We start from the raw sequence: 15,487 nt of genomic DNA, 5'->3' as shown, positions 1-15,487 counted from the left end.
CTCTCTCTTCTACATCATCAATTTTCCCTACTTTATTGGATAATCCTATCAGTATACAAGCATGTTATTTCTCCCATCTTAAAACATGCCTTTAATCTCTCACCCTCCTTTTATTATCCATTTCTCTCTTCCTTTTTACAGAAAAACTCCATAGAAGTATTGCCCACACTCATCATCTTAAATTACTCTCCACCAATTCTCTCTTACACTCATTCCATTCAGGCTTTCCCCTCCACCACTTCCCTGACACTGCCCTTGCCAAGGTCAACAATGACCTCCCCCTTGCTGATGCCAAGAGTCATTTCTCAATTCTTATTGTACTTGACTTATCAGCAGTATTTGACGCTGTATATCACTTCTTCCTCCTGGAAATATTTACTTCAGTTGGCCTCCAGAACTCTCTTCTCTCCTGGACCTCTTTCGCCTCACTGATGCCTCTTATCAGTTTGCACTGCTGCTTCATCCTCACTCCCTCACCTTTCAATATATTAGGATTCCCTGCAGCTCATGTCTTAGTCCTTTATCATTCTCTACACTCCTTTCCTTAGTGATCTTAACCAGGCTCATGGCTTTAAATACCATCTACACACAACTCCTCAAGTTATACCTCCAGCCCAGATCCCTTCCCTGAATTTCATATTTGTGTATTCAGCTGCCTACTTCAGAGCTTTACTGGGGTATATATTGGACACCTCAAGATAAACATGTACAAGACCCCACCTCTTGGCATGCCCACTGTTAAAACCTGCCTCTGCTGTAGACCCACCATGTCAGTAAATGGCATCTCCACCCTTCTGGTTGCTCAGGCCCAAAACCTTGATATCACTTTTGATTCCTTTCTTTCTCACATACTCCACATCCATTTTATCCAGAAATTCTGTTGATTCTCCTCCAAAATATAACTAGATTCTAACCCCTTCCCTTAACCTCCCCTGCTATTACCCTGGTCCAAATAACTGTCATCTGTTGCCTAGATTATTGCAATAGCCTCCTACCAGGTTTTCCTGGAACACTTGCTCCATTACAGTTTATTTTGAGCACAGCATCCAGCATTGATTTTGTTAAAATGAAAAATCTGGACATGTCACACCTCTGCTCAAAACTTTCCAATAGCTTCCCCTCTCCCTTAAAGTCAAAACCAAAGTCATTGCAATGGCTTATAATTGGAGACCACCTTTCATCACATCTTTGACCTCATTCACTTTGTTCTAGCAGCCCTGGCCTCTTTGTTCTTTCTCCAACCTATCAGACATCCTTGGTGACTTTGTCCCAGTTGTGTTCTCTGCCTAGAGTGATCTTCCCCTTTGGCCCAGTGGCTCACTCCCTCACCTCTTTCAGACTCTGCATCCATGACTATACTATTTTAAATTGTTCTACATACACCCAGCATTCTCTGTATACTTCCCTGTTTTATTTTTCCTTATTTTATTTAACTGCCTTATCTTTCTTTATTTCATTTATCACCATGATACAAACTATATATTCCACCTATTTGTCTTGTTTACTGTCTTTTCCTTGCACAACTCTACCCTCCACACACACAGCACTAACATATAAGCTAATTGAGGGAAGGAGGTTTTATCTGTTTCATTCACTTCTGTATCCTTAGGACCTGCAAGAACACCTGGATCACAGTAGGTGCTTTATAAATACATTTAAGGGGAAAAAAGAGGAAATAAGGAATGCTTAAAGAATGTTTAAAGTTCTGTCTGTTTTGGCTTTATGGGAAATTTTAAAACTTGAATTAAATCAGTTGCTTGGAATGAGGAATATATTTTGCCATAGAAATAATGATTGCTATTAAATGTAATAGCTCTCTAAATGCAATGTGGTATCCTGGATTGGATCCTGGAACACAGAAAGGACATTAGTAGAAAAACTGGCAAAATCCTAATAAGGTCTGCAGTTTAGTTAATACTAATATATTGGTGTTGGCTTTTTAATTGTGACAAATGTACCATGGTAATGTAAGATACTAACTTGAGGAGAAAATGGGTAATGGCTAATAGGAACACTCTGTATTATTTTTAGAAATTTTCTACAAATTTAAATTTATTCAATAATTTTTTGAAGTTTAGGGTATGTATATGGGGGACAGAATAATAGCCCTCCAAAGATGTCCACCTCCTCATCCTCAGAACATGTTAGGTTACATGTGAATATGTTAGGTTACATGGAAAAGGAGAATTAGGTTGCAGATGAGATTAAGGTTGCTAATAAACTGAATTTAAATGGGGGGATTGTCGTGAATTATCCAGGTAGATCCAATATAATCACAAGGGTCCTTAAAAGTGGAAGAAGAAGGAAGTCATGGGGAGATGTGACTATGAAAGAATGGTGAAAAAGATGCAATGTTGTTGGCTTTGAAGAAGGTGGAAGGAGCGAAGGAATGCAGCAAATCTTTAGAAGCTGATAAAATACAAGGAAACAGATTCTTCCCTAGAGCTACCAAACGGGAACACAGCTCTATCAACACCGTGATTTTAGCCCAGTGAGGTCCAAGTTGGACTTCTACAGAATTGTAAGATAATAAATTTGTGTTGTTTCAAGACACTAAGTTAGAGGCAATTTGTCATGATAAAAATATGAAACTAAATATATATAATTTCTAGTCATTACCACAACCCAGAAAGGTAAGCATCATCTCCATTTTATAGAAGAGAATACTGAGCCTTAAACAAAGGTCACACAGCAAGTAAATGGCAGAACTATGACCCAACCCATGTTCTGATTCCTAATTTCATGCTCGATTATCAACCTGCTGCCTCCCTGGCTAGGATCCAAGAAGTAGCCCACAAAACCATATTTAACCCATATAATGGCCAAAATATCATATATGTGCAAGTTTTGAAAACTAAGTTTTGAAAAACAAAAGTGACTGTGAAGCCACTTTTTAATTTTTTTATTTAAACATCAAAAAGTGTATTTTAAAATTATACACGTAGATACTTTTTTAATACATACGCACCAGTTCTCTGTCATGTTCTAATACCAGAAAATGAAATGCCTACTTGCGTAAGTAGTGTTTGTTTATCTCGAAGACTGGTGCTTGAGGTAAATCAGATTTAATTAAGAAAAATAAGCAGGTAGATAGAGACGTCTGTAGAGAAGCGAAGGTGACTTTAGGTTATTTTCCAGGCCTTTAGAGATTGAGGGCACTGTTGGTTTATTTTTTTTTCTTTTAATGTCTAATTTTACTTCAAAGCTTATGGATACGGATGCATCACTAGCACTGCTCTTACCTAGCCTTGATCAGGATTGTTTTCAGCTCACAAAAGAACATTGCTTTCACTCAGAAACAAACAAACAAAAAAATTGCCCCAAGCCTCAAAGCAAATTTCATAATCCATTTTGTTTACTCTCTTTCTCCTGGTTTCTTGGTATCTCACTATGTCTTTGTCTTGGGCTCTGTATTTTTCTGTCTCCACTTAGGATATGGGCAATATGTATTTAGAGTTGACAAAGTCCTTTCTTCTCTATTAACTCAGTTTTATTTTGCTGCTCTCAAAAACCCTTTGAGGTAGGCAATGCAGGTATTACTAGTCACATTTTATGGATAAGGATATGAAAACTCAGAGAGATGAAGCAAGGACACAAATCCAAGAGAGTCTGAGTCAAGGTTGAGTGCTGTTTTCACCACACCCTGCTATTTTGAAGCCATACTCCCTAGAACCTAGGTTGAGAAAGAGCTGGAACTAAGGAAATGCTGTCTCCAAGGGGAAAAACTTGGAGGAAGGGAAAACCAGAAGACCAATGCTGCTACCGTTCCTACAGAGAGAAAGAGGGAATGAGCATAGAGGCCAATCATCTATGCCACTGATGGATGGTCTATGAGGAAGAGGGGTGCCAAATGGCATGGGAAGGAAAGGTGACTCACAGGTAGTAGCATCACAAAGGAAAGTATAAATGATGTCCATAATTTGGGAATTTATAAATTGAGGCTGGACTGTCTGAGAAAATCCTAAAGCCCAAACTATACACAAGCTATATAAATTTCCTATTTGATTCAAAGTGATCTACCCTAGTTTCTCTTTCTACCCCATCCTTACTTCCAATTATAGTCTAACACCAGTCTCCTTGGGCATTGGAGAAGCAAAGGCATTTAGGTCTGAACCCCACATTTACTCCACAGTCCCAGCAACCCAAAGCCTGACTGAGGAGTGTCTCAGTATTATGCTCACTGAGATGTCTAAACCAAGCACTGTTCACCTTTCAGGCCCCCATGCCAGGGAAAGTTAACACGGCTGCCCCAAATGAAATGGTCTCATCCTTTCTGAGATGCTTAGATATTATATGTGCCTCAAATTTACAAAATCTTTTTCCTTCCTGCACTATCTCCCCACCAATACCCACCCCCAACCCCAACAAAAAATTCCTCCTAACACAATTTAGTCATCAGCTTTCGTGGTAGCAAGAAGCTCATACATTTCTAGACCTTACTATATTTTACAAACAAACATTGACACATCTTCAATGTAATTATATTTTAGTTACTTTTGTATACTCAACTGAGGCTTCCTTTCCATCTACAATATGACTTAAGAAGGGCTTGTGACCCTTGATCATGATATGATATGTTTACTCTTATATTTCTAAAATCCGGCCTGAAAAATATAAGAGATAATCCCTATCAAAAGCATTTAACACAGTGCTTGGTGATTATTATTATGTCTTAATAATATTTCTTTAATATTATGTCACCATGCCTAGCTAGGTTTATAGATTCATGTAGGGTGTTTTCTTCCTGATGACATGTATAAATATCTAAACTTCAAAAGATAGGTTACTTCTGATAGGGTTTTCTGTAAACAATTTAGCCCAGTCATGGTATGAAGGTTCTCATTGGTTCAATTTCAGAGTTTTCTCCTCTCTCCTGGGTGTCCAGTTCTCATCCTTTTTGTCCTAATCATTTTTTGTTGTACATTTTGGGCTCCATCTAACTTTGAGAATCTGCAGCCCTCTTTATATCACCCACATATTTATAATGGTATTTTTCAAATAATTCATTAATTATTTTTAATTCAAAATTAAATTTAATATGTGGATTCCAAGTACCATACAGAATCACTTCAGTTACTTGAGTTTGAGCTTCCAGCAGCTCTAAACATCTGGAACATAGCTGTGTAACCCAGAAAGAAATGAGAAAGCCTATGAGCATTGACAGCAATAACCATACAAAAGCCTCCCTCCAACCTATGGATGACAATGTGTCTCATTCTATTGGCTTCACAAGTGTGATGGTTAGTTTCATGTGTCAGCTTGGCTGGGCTAAAATCCCCAGTTATTCCATAAAACACTAATCTAGGTGTTGCTGTGATGGTCTTTTGTAGATGTGATTAACACCTACAGACAGTTGACTTTAAGTAAAGGAGATTGTCTTTGATCACCTGGCTGGGCTATATCCAATAAGTTGAAAAGTCTTAAGAATCAAACAGGTTTCCTGAGAAAAGGAAATTCTACATATGGACTACAGCAGCAGCTTCTTCCCAAGAGTTTCCAACCTACCCTTTTTAGTGGCTTGCCCTAGAAATTTCAGACTTTTCTAGTCAACCTCCACAATCATGTAAGCCAATTCATATATATATGTGTGTGTGTGTATATATATATATATATATATATATATATATATTCAAAAAAACATTACAATGGAGCCAAGAAAGGCAATGCTTGTAGCTGACAAGCTGACAAGTGAAGTTAGCAAGAAGAGAGATGCCAGAAGTATCAAATCATCATGAAAAGGTTAACTAATGTTCAGTGTAGTGAAGATTTCAATATGGAATGCAAGGGTTAAAAGAACAAGTTTAAGTTATCTGGAAAATTAAGTGTTATGTAACACTCTAATCTACAAAGATGTTGTAATTCTAAAGATTTGGAAGTTTGCTTTCAAAATTCTGTTTGTGTTCACTCACAAAAATATGCATTAAATGAAAGCCCAAGTTAGAAACTTGGGGAATCATTCCAGGCTTTTTAAGCTAAGTGAGTTATTTTATTTTTTATTCTATGACAAAGAGTATGCCATCAAAGGATTTCATGCAATGGAGTGGCATGATCAGATGTGTATACCAAAACTATCCCTCTGCCTGCCGGGTGGAGATCAAACTAGAGGGAGAGGACAGTGGAAGTGAAGAGACCAATTAAGAAGCCAGCAATGGACCAAGCCAGGTGAAAACAGATTGTGGCTGTGACTAGGGTTGTGGCAGTAGCAATAAAGAGAAATGGGCAGATATGGCCATATTTTGCAGGTGGAAGTGATGGTTGGGACTTCCTGAGGGACTGGCTATGACAGTGAAGGAGTAGGATATGTCAATGATGACTGCTAGGTTTCTGGCTTATGGAATAAGATAGATGAAAGTGTCATCAGCTGAGACAGAGAATACTGGGCACAGGTCAGGTTTGGTTGAAGGGGATGGAGAGAGACAGAGAAGAGCATGAGTTGTTTTTAAGACCTGTTTCATTTAAGATTTCTGGAAACCATCCAACAGGAGATGTCAAGCTGGCAGCTGCATGTATAGGTCCAGATCTCAGAGCAGAGTTCCGATCTGAAGATACAAACATGTGAGTCATCTGCCCATAGGTGGGAATTGAAGCAGAGGCTGAAGATGAAATCACCTAAGGAGAGAGTGTAGAGTGAGAAGAGATGAATATCCTAGGATCAAGCACTGAGGAAGTGCAATATTTAATGGCTGGATAATTGTACCTGCTCATTATATAAGGCCAATAAACATTTAGTGAACTACTTTATAAAAGGATTCTGATACACCTATTACTGTGGACTGGGTCCATAGAGATCCCAAACTCAGATCTTTTAAACATTGCAATGGATTCCTGAAATATCCTTCATCCCCTGGGCACTAATCCAGCATTCCCCACAAAGAGCTGAGAGATTGCTGCCAAGTGATACTGAGCTTCATTCAAGCTGAATCTTTTTCTCTCTTACTTCTACAGCCCAAGATACAATCCACACCAGCTAGTTCACTCATGCACTTTCTTTACGCCCTTCCAAATTACACCCTGTACCAATGGAATTAGATAGCTAGATTCTTGGTATTGGGATTTTTAAAAACATTAGTTTTTTAATGTACATTTTGTAAAATGCACATTGGCATCTTATAAAACTGCTTTGACCACACTCCCACGACCTAATCAAATATTTATTGAATGTCTACTTTTTGTCTAGCCCTGTAGGAAATAGGAGAGAAGTAAAAGACATAGTCTCTACCCTTGAGGAACTTTCAGTTTATTTAGGGAGACAAGACTAATACCCATAACACAAGTAATGAAAAAGAAGACCACATGAATCAAGCGTATATTGTACAGCGTAGGCACTAAGGTCTATTAGAGTTCAGAGCCAGGAGCTCCAATTCACATCCACAGAATAAGGCTTCAGAGCATCTTGATGGAGTTGCCCTGCTTTCATACCACGGCTATTCTTGCCCCTAGGAGGCACTGGACAGAAACCATATTTGACAAATAGATCTCTAGGGGAGAATGTTGCACAACCACCTGCAGAAACCAATTCAATCTCACATAATAGAATTTGAACCTCTTTTAAATGATTTAGGCCACTTGAGAGTTTTAGAAGTCAGTTCCCAAATTAATTTAGCATTTATCTTCCAGACAGGCTATTACAGCTAACAATAAACTCCCGTTAAAGGAATTTAGATGAATACAGCTAAGGAAAGGAGGTCCTCATTTCTCATCCCACTTCACTTTTCTTCCGCATTTGATACTGTTGACCAGCCACTCCTGCTCCCCATCCTGCCCTACCCTGCATGTTTCTGAGTCTCTTTCTACCTATCCAACTGCTCAGTCTCAAGCCCAGTGTCTAGTACATAGTAGGCATTCAATAAATATTTTTGAATCATCAAATGTTTCATCTTAGTCTCTTCTCTACTGACTCTTTAATTTTCACCCAATACTTAAAGGTGGCCACCCCCAACCACAAGTTTCCATCTTTGGCTGTCTTCCCCATCTGTCCCCTAAGCCCCAGATTTTCAACTGCCTATAAAACCTCTCCTAAGTGTGTTGGAGGCAATTAAAGGTTAATATGTCCCAAACGGAACTCATTATCTTTGACTTTAAAGTTACACTCATTCCTGTGTTAGAAATGTAAGTCTACAGTTTCACCATCCTTTCAGTCGCCAGGGCTAAAACCCTTCAAAGCATCTTCAAACCCTCTCATTTCTGCACCCTACCCAATGTCCAATCAGTTGTCAGGTCCTATGAGTTTCCTTTCCATGTCTTTTTTTTTTTTTTTTTTGGCTTATATTTCCTGATCCCCATCCTCAACGTCACTGTGCTTCTGTTGTGTATTTTCTGCGTTCTTATCATTAACATTCCCTACAACAATTTATCCCTCTAATTTATTTATGCTGCTATCATAATGTAACTCAAATCATACATTTCTCCCTCTCAAAAAAGCATTCTTAATCTGTATAAATCACTTGTTGGTTTATAAAGTTCTTTCATATACTCTGTATCAGTTAAGAATGTTTTTTGGCTGCAGGTAACAGAAACCCCAACTAACCAGGACTCATACAAGTAGAGAAGGCTATTTTTCTCACGTAAGTCCAGAGGTAGGTGGTTGCTGGCATTCATTTGTCAGTACTATCAAGAGTCCAGACCCTCTTGCAGTTTCTCTGCACTGCCACCCATCCTTAATATGTTGGCTTTACATCTTCACTGTTGCCAGTAATTTAGCTGCAAGATAATTATTAGAGCCGCAGGTATCATGTCTGCATTCAAGGAACTCAGGAGAAGCAGATTGTATTAGTAATGTCTGTAGCTTTTCTTCAGGAAAGAAAAACTCTGCTAGAAGCCCCTCAGCAGTCTTTTGTTTATGTACCATTAGCCATAAGTGTGTGTCTGTCATGTGGCCACCTCGAGCTTCAAGGGAAGCTGAGCAAGTACTTGACTTTTCAAGCCTCTGTTGTAGATGCAGACAAGGGAGAAAGGGGCTGGGAATGGATGCAGAGTTATCCAGCCAACAATGTTTGCCACATTCCCTTTTCATTTGATCATTGCTACAACCTAGGATTGTAGGTTGTTCATCTTCGTTTTCAGGATAAGGAAATTGAAGTCCAGAGAGGTTAGGTGACTCACCCAATGTCACAGATAGGAAGCCATCAAGTCACAAATCCCACTTTATGATTTCTACTGAGAGCTTTACCACACTATTGCTGTGCAAATGCAACCCTACCTTGGGGAATATTCCAAGCTCCAGGTAATTCAAAGCCCAAAATACCTTTCCAGATTCATCTCTCACTACACCCCTCCACATTCTTCATTCACCATCCAATTCTTGGTTGCTCTTCAATTATGTTAGATAACTGCAGGCCCCAACTCCTTTGCATGTGCTGATCCCTCAACTTGGAATGACCTTCCTTACCCAACCTTGCCCCAATACCCTTCATTGATCAAATTGAATTCATATAACACTTCAAGATCCAGATTAAATTCTTCCTCCTGGCTGAAGCATTCCTTAATTCATCAATCATATCTATTCATTATTTCTGCCAGAAGCCCCAAATTCTATTGCAGCACTTTTTTTACTCTATAGTTAATTCTTTTCCTATCTGCCTCCTTAAATCATAAGCTCTTTGAGGGATTCTGACTTTTAGTTATTGCTGTGCCCCTGTACCCAGCACCTGATACAGCACCAGGGACAGAGAGCATAGCCGGCAAGCATTTTCTTTGTAATAGCTTTATTGAGATATAATTCACATACTATACAATCTTCACATTAAATGTAATGGTGTCCAGTATATTCAAAGAGTTGTGCAACAATCATCACAATCAGTTTTGGTATATTTCCATCATCTCAAAAATGAACCCATACCCTTTATCTATCACCTCACAATTCCTTGTCTTCTCCCCTAGCCCTAAGCAAGCATTAATTTACTTTCTGTTTCTAGATTTGCCTGTTTTGGACATTTCATATAAATAGAATCATATTATATGTGGCCTTTTGTGTCTAGTTTTTTCATGTAGCATAATTTTTTCAAGGTTTGTCCATGCTGTAACATAGATCAGTATTTTGTTTCATTTTATAGCCAAATAATATTCCATCATATGGATATACCATATTATTTTATCCATTTATCAGTTGATGGACATTTGTGTTGTTTCCACCTTTCAGCTATTGTACTGCTATGAGCAGTGGTGTACAAATATCTGTTTGAGTCCTTGCTTTCAATTCTTGGGGGTATATTTCCAGACATAGAATTACCAGGTCATCTTATAACTCTGTGCTTAGCTATTTGAAGAACTACCAGCCTGTTTTCCACAGTAGCTGCACCATTTTACATTCTCACCAGAAATGTATTAGGGCTTCAAGTTTTTCACAACCTTGCTAAGTTTATAATTGTCTGAATTTTTTGATTATAGCCATCCTAATGGTTGAGAAATGATATTTCACTGTGGTTTTGATTTTATTTTATTTTCCCTGATGACTAATGATGTTGAGAATCATTTCATGTGCTTGTTAGCCATTTGTATATCTTCTTTGAGAAAATGTCTCTTTAAATTCTTTGTGCATTTTTAAATTGAATTGTTTTTCTTTTTATTTGTGAGTTATAAGAGTTCTTTATATATTTTAGATATACTTCCCTTATCAGATACATGATTTGCAAATATTGGCCAGCAAGCATCTTTAAATAAGGGAACTCCACAATTACTATTTAAAATTTCATATGTTCCTTGTAAAAGCTAACAGACACACTCAAGAAAAGTTTCTTTTAAAATGATCATCCACAAATCCCCATTTCTTGATAACTTCTCTTATATCATTGGAGCTGGATCTCCAGGGAAAGCATTGAACTGTATGGGAGCAAAGCACACTGCAGAATCCTGCAAATCTTCTAAACAGACTTCTTTATGTTCTGAAAAATTACAGCAGAATATCAACAACAAAACCTCAACTGTTATCAATTACTCCAAATTAATCCTGAAATGAAAGTAGTAAATTATAAATGTAAGCAAACATCTGGCCATGAACTTGCCAGCCCCTCCTGACCACACAGTGTTTCCACTCTAGGAATAGCCAGCCTTACAGCCTTAGCAATTTGGAAAAGTTTTTCATCAGCCCCAAGGTACTTAAAGACTTCTAACTTTTCATCTAAGTCTTAACACTTTCTCCTCTTTTCCACATCATTGATTGTCCTCTTCCTGGAGTTATCTGGCTGATAACATCTGGTTATTTTGACAACTCTAATTGAAGGGAAGAAGGTAGCATCCCATAAAAAGTATCCCAAGAATGGAAACAAGCACCACATGTACTCACCAACAAATTGGTTTCACTGATCAACACCTAAGTGCGCAGACAGGAATAACATTTATCGGGTGTCAGGCAGATAGGCGGGGGCAGGAGGGGATGGGTATATACATACATAATGAGTGCGATGAGCACCATCTGGGGGATGGACACGCTTGAAGCTCTGACTCGAGGGGAGTGGGGGAACATGGGCAATATACATAACCTAAACATTTGTACCCCCATAATATGCTGAAATAAAAAAAATAAATAAAAGCAAACCCTGGAGTCCCTAGGCCAGGTTTACCTTTGAGGGGTTGAGACCCCATATCTGTTGGCATAAACAGAAGTGAGGGTCGCATAATTATAAGTAAGCCAGGAGATTGTACCTGTACTAATTGCCGTACCCCTTGTTCTGATGTTTCTAGCACTGTAGCCATTTCTTTCAATCCGTAGGGGGATTCCAGTATTCCAGGTCACTGCAACAGTAAGGCTGAAACAGCAGGCTCAATTCAGTACATTTGGAACACTTACTGTCTTATGGGAAATGTGTGACTGTTGCTTGTTCCTTTAAACTTGTAACCCTCTTCTGGGAGAGTGGAAAGAAGCCAGAATCAGCAATCGCAAGACCTAAATTCCAGTACTGGCTCAGTGTTAGCTGAGTCCTAAGCAGTGTTACTACTGGCAGGTCTCTGGGCCTCTGTTTTCTTATCTTTAAAATGGGAATGATGATTATACTTGTATTAAATTAAATTATGTAGTGGAGGAAATAGACAAGTAGTTTATACAGTATAATAAGCATGAGAGGGACAAAGACAGAGACAGAGACACAGAGAGAGACAGAGGTCACAAAATCCATAGGATTCACTCATTCTCTCCCTCTCTCCCTGATCTCATTTTCCTTTGGTTTCCAACTTCGCTCAGGTTGCAAAATGTAAAACCTAATCTAAAGGTTTAGGAAAAAGTTAATCATTTACTATAGCTGGGGAAAGGGGTGAAAAGCATGAATGAAGAGGACGAGAAATAAGGCTCCAATATAGAGCCAGATTCAAAGCTTGGAGGGCAAGCCATGCTAAGGAGCTTAGACATTAACCTGTCAAAAATGAGAATCCATTGAAGAGTTCTGAACAGAAGTCCTGAACTCCTATCTGTGTGTTTAGGAAGCTCATCCTCACAGCGGTGTGGGGAAGGAGCTGGAGAAAGGAGAGACAAAGAGCAGCTAAAACAGGTAAGAAGCTATTTGTTGGTGTCACACAGATTTAGACAGTGGTAGTTATTGGTGAGAGAAGACAAATTTGGGCTATATTTAGAAAGAATAGAGAGGACTTAGATGTTTGATTCAATGCAGGGGGAGGAAAGTAGAGGAGGAGGAGTAAAGGATTCTAGCTTAGACAACTGGGAAAATTTTGGAATGATTAACAGGAGCAGAAATATAAGAGGCTTGAGAGAACATAATTTTGTTTGGGGCATGTATGTAGCAAAGCCTAGTAAATCTTTAGAAGTAGGGGTGGACAGCTTGAAGAGAGGAAGCGATATGTCTGGATTGGATTTAATCATGGGCACCTAAAGGTGATGACCGAAGCCACAATAGAGGATGAGTCAGCTTAGTGAAAGAACACAGGAATGAGCCCACAGGAGCAAGAATTTCCAAGGGGCAGAGGAAGAAAAATGCACAAAGGAGACTGGCATAGAGTGATGAGTAACAAGGTTCCGGAGATAAGAGTTTTATGAAGCAGCAGGCAGTTCAAAAAAACCAAATGTTACCAAGAGTTTGAATTGGATGAGAAAGTAAAGATAATTGGAATTGGCAACTAAATAGTATTTGGTCATGGCCAGGTCAAGACAATGTCAGGCGATGAGGAGAGAACCTAAAAAGTGACTGGGAAGGAATTATGGAAATACAATGATGACAAAATACTCTAAGGAAGCTTGGTGAAAGGACAGCATGAGGAGGTGGTTGTAAAAATAAGATGAGTTCAAGTGAGATAATATATGTGAAGACTCTTAAAAAATCCACAGGACAGCCGGGCGCGGTGGCTCATGCCTGTAATCCTAGCACTCTGGGAGGCCGAGGCGGGCGGATTGCTCAAGGTCAGGAGTTCAAAACTAGCCTGAGCAAGAGCGAGACCCCATCTCTACTATAAATAGAAAGAAATTAATTGGCCAACTGATATATATATATATATATATATATATATATATATATAAATTAGCCAGGCATGGTGGCGCATGCCTGTAGTCCCAGCTACTCGGGAGGCTGAGGCAGAAGGATCGCTCGAGCCCAGGAGTTTGAGGTTGCTGTGAGCTAGGCTGACGCCACGGCACTCACTCTAGCCTGGACAACAAAGCGAGACTCTGCCTCAAAAAAAAAAAAAAAAAAAAAACTGCCACCAGCAAATGAATGAGTCATTAGGTAAAGTAGGTAAAGGAAATGGAGTTTTTGGCTTTTCGCATGATGCTGAGGCTGGGAGACCTGGAGCTGATGCCGTGACACTTGAATTAGTTTTAGCAGAAGAGAAATGAAGGAGCCATAGAACATTAAGGATGAATTCAGGAAGGCCTGAGACCATGGAAAACTTGCCTGCTCTTTACACTATTTTCCAAGGAGAGGTTGCTATGGTGACAGACTATGGAGCATTTATCGAAATCCCTGGCTGTTGGAAGCAAGATCTGGTCCATCGAACTCATATGTCATCCTGTCTGGTGGATAAGCCCTCTGAAATAGTAGATGTTGGAGACCTGGGTGAAGCTTATTGTCCAAGAGATGGAAAATGATAGGATAAAAGTATCCCTCTCCATGAAAGTTGTCAAGCAAGGGACTGGAAAAGACCTTGATCCCAACAACGTTATCACTGAGCAAGAAGGAGGAGGAGGCGTTCCTTCCAAGATTACACTGGGCAAAAGATCACCCTCAAGGCTGTCCTGAACACTACCTGCAAGAAGTGTGGCTGTAAAGGCCACTTTGCAAAAGATTGCTTCATGCAACCGGGTGGGACCAAATACTCTCTGATACCTGATGAGGAAGAAGAGAAGGAAGAAGCAAAGACAGCACAGTTTGAGATGCCTTACCCCATGAAGAATTCTTCTAGAAAAAGAAAGAAGGATAAGAATGAAAAGAAACATAGAGACAGGACGTCATCTGACTCTGACAGCTCAGACTCTGAGAGTGATACAGGCAAGAGGGCAAGGCACACATCAAAAGACAGCAAGGCAGCAAAGAAGAAGAAAAAGAAGAAACACAAGAAGAAGCACAAGGAGTCAGAGTAGCAAGAGTGCAGAGGGTGATTGAGAGTAGGAACCAGGGGCCTGTGCCTTGAAGCCCTGACTCCTAGAAAGACTCAACAGTGAGAATATGGCTTCCCACCCCATTAAGTTCACTCTCATGGGAGATGCGTCCCCTCATGCAACAGGCAGGTTTGGGAGTTAGAGGTCACAAGTAGCTGCCTGAATGAGTTGTTTCCTTATCACTCCTGGTCCTTTTGCAAGTGACCCCTGCAGCTCACACATTCATTCACCCAGCTTCCTTCATTCAGCAGGAGGTACTATTACCCTCTCCAGCAGCCACAGGCACTGCTGTGTTGGTAAGTCTGGCTGTAGTTAGAGAACAGAATGACTGGCCCCTTCTATTGGTCTGTTTGGGCTGACTGGTGGGTGATCTCTGCTGCATCCAACATGGGGGCAGAGAGACTGGAAGCCAGACAGAAAATGGTTAAGAAGTGGTGTTCACTCTTTCCATCTCCCAACATGGTTCTGTGCTAGAAGGGACAGCCAGTGGCCATAGCCAGAAAACGATCATTTGCCATGTGGCTTAACTAGTGTATGACATTCCAGCGGACCACCGAACTGGACAGCTGAAACCAAGATCATTGTTCCACTTGTATTTACTACTGTGTGAGTCAGTTGATTCTACTTCAGGTCCCTGCTCAAATTCCCAGCACAAAAAAAAAAAAAAAAAAAAAAAAAAGAGAGAGAGAGAGAGAAGGATCCTGTTATAATTTCTGCTTTTCATGGAAATGGCAGCATTGTTCATGCATCCACATTTTGAGAGGTCTCATTAAGAAATTACTCCCTCAGGTTGATTTGGCAGCTTCTTTGGATACCCAGAGTGGCAAAGGGCAACAGGATATTGCATGAAGCAAAAAGTCATGAGCTTTCCACCATGGTTTTTTTTTTTTGTTGTTGTTGTTGTTGTTTTATTTCAGCATATTATGGGGGTACAGATTTTAAGGTTTCAAT

At 39.6% G+C, this 15,487-nt stretch overlaps 1 pseudogene; it reads left to right on the top strand.

Annotated features, from left to right (window-relative positions):
* The first annotated feature begins 13,782 nt into the window (after positions 1-13,782).
* LOC105881048 (zinc finger CCHC domain-containing protein 17 pseudogene) lies at positions 13,783-14,518 on the top strand (annotated as a pseudogene).
* The last annotated feature ends 969 nt before the right edge of the window (positions 14,519-15,487 follow it).

This window comes from Microcebus murinus, chromosome X (genome assembly GCF_040939455.1).
Source record: "Microcebus murinus isolate Inina chromosome X, M.murinus_Inina_mat1.0, whole genome shotgun sequence".
NCBI lineage: Eukaryota > Metazoa > Chordata > Mammalia > Primates > Cheirogaleidae > Microcebus > Microcebus murinus.
This window is presented reverse-complemented; position numbering and strand designations above follow the sequence as displayed.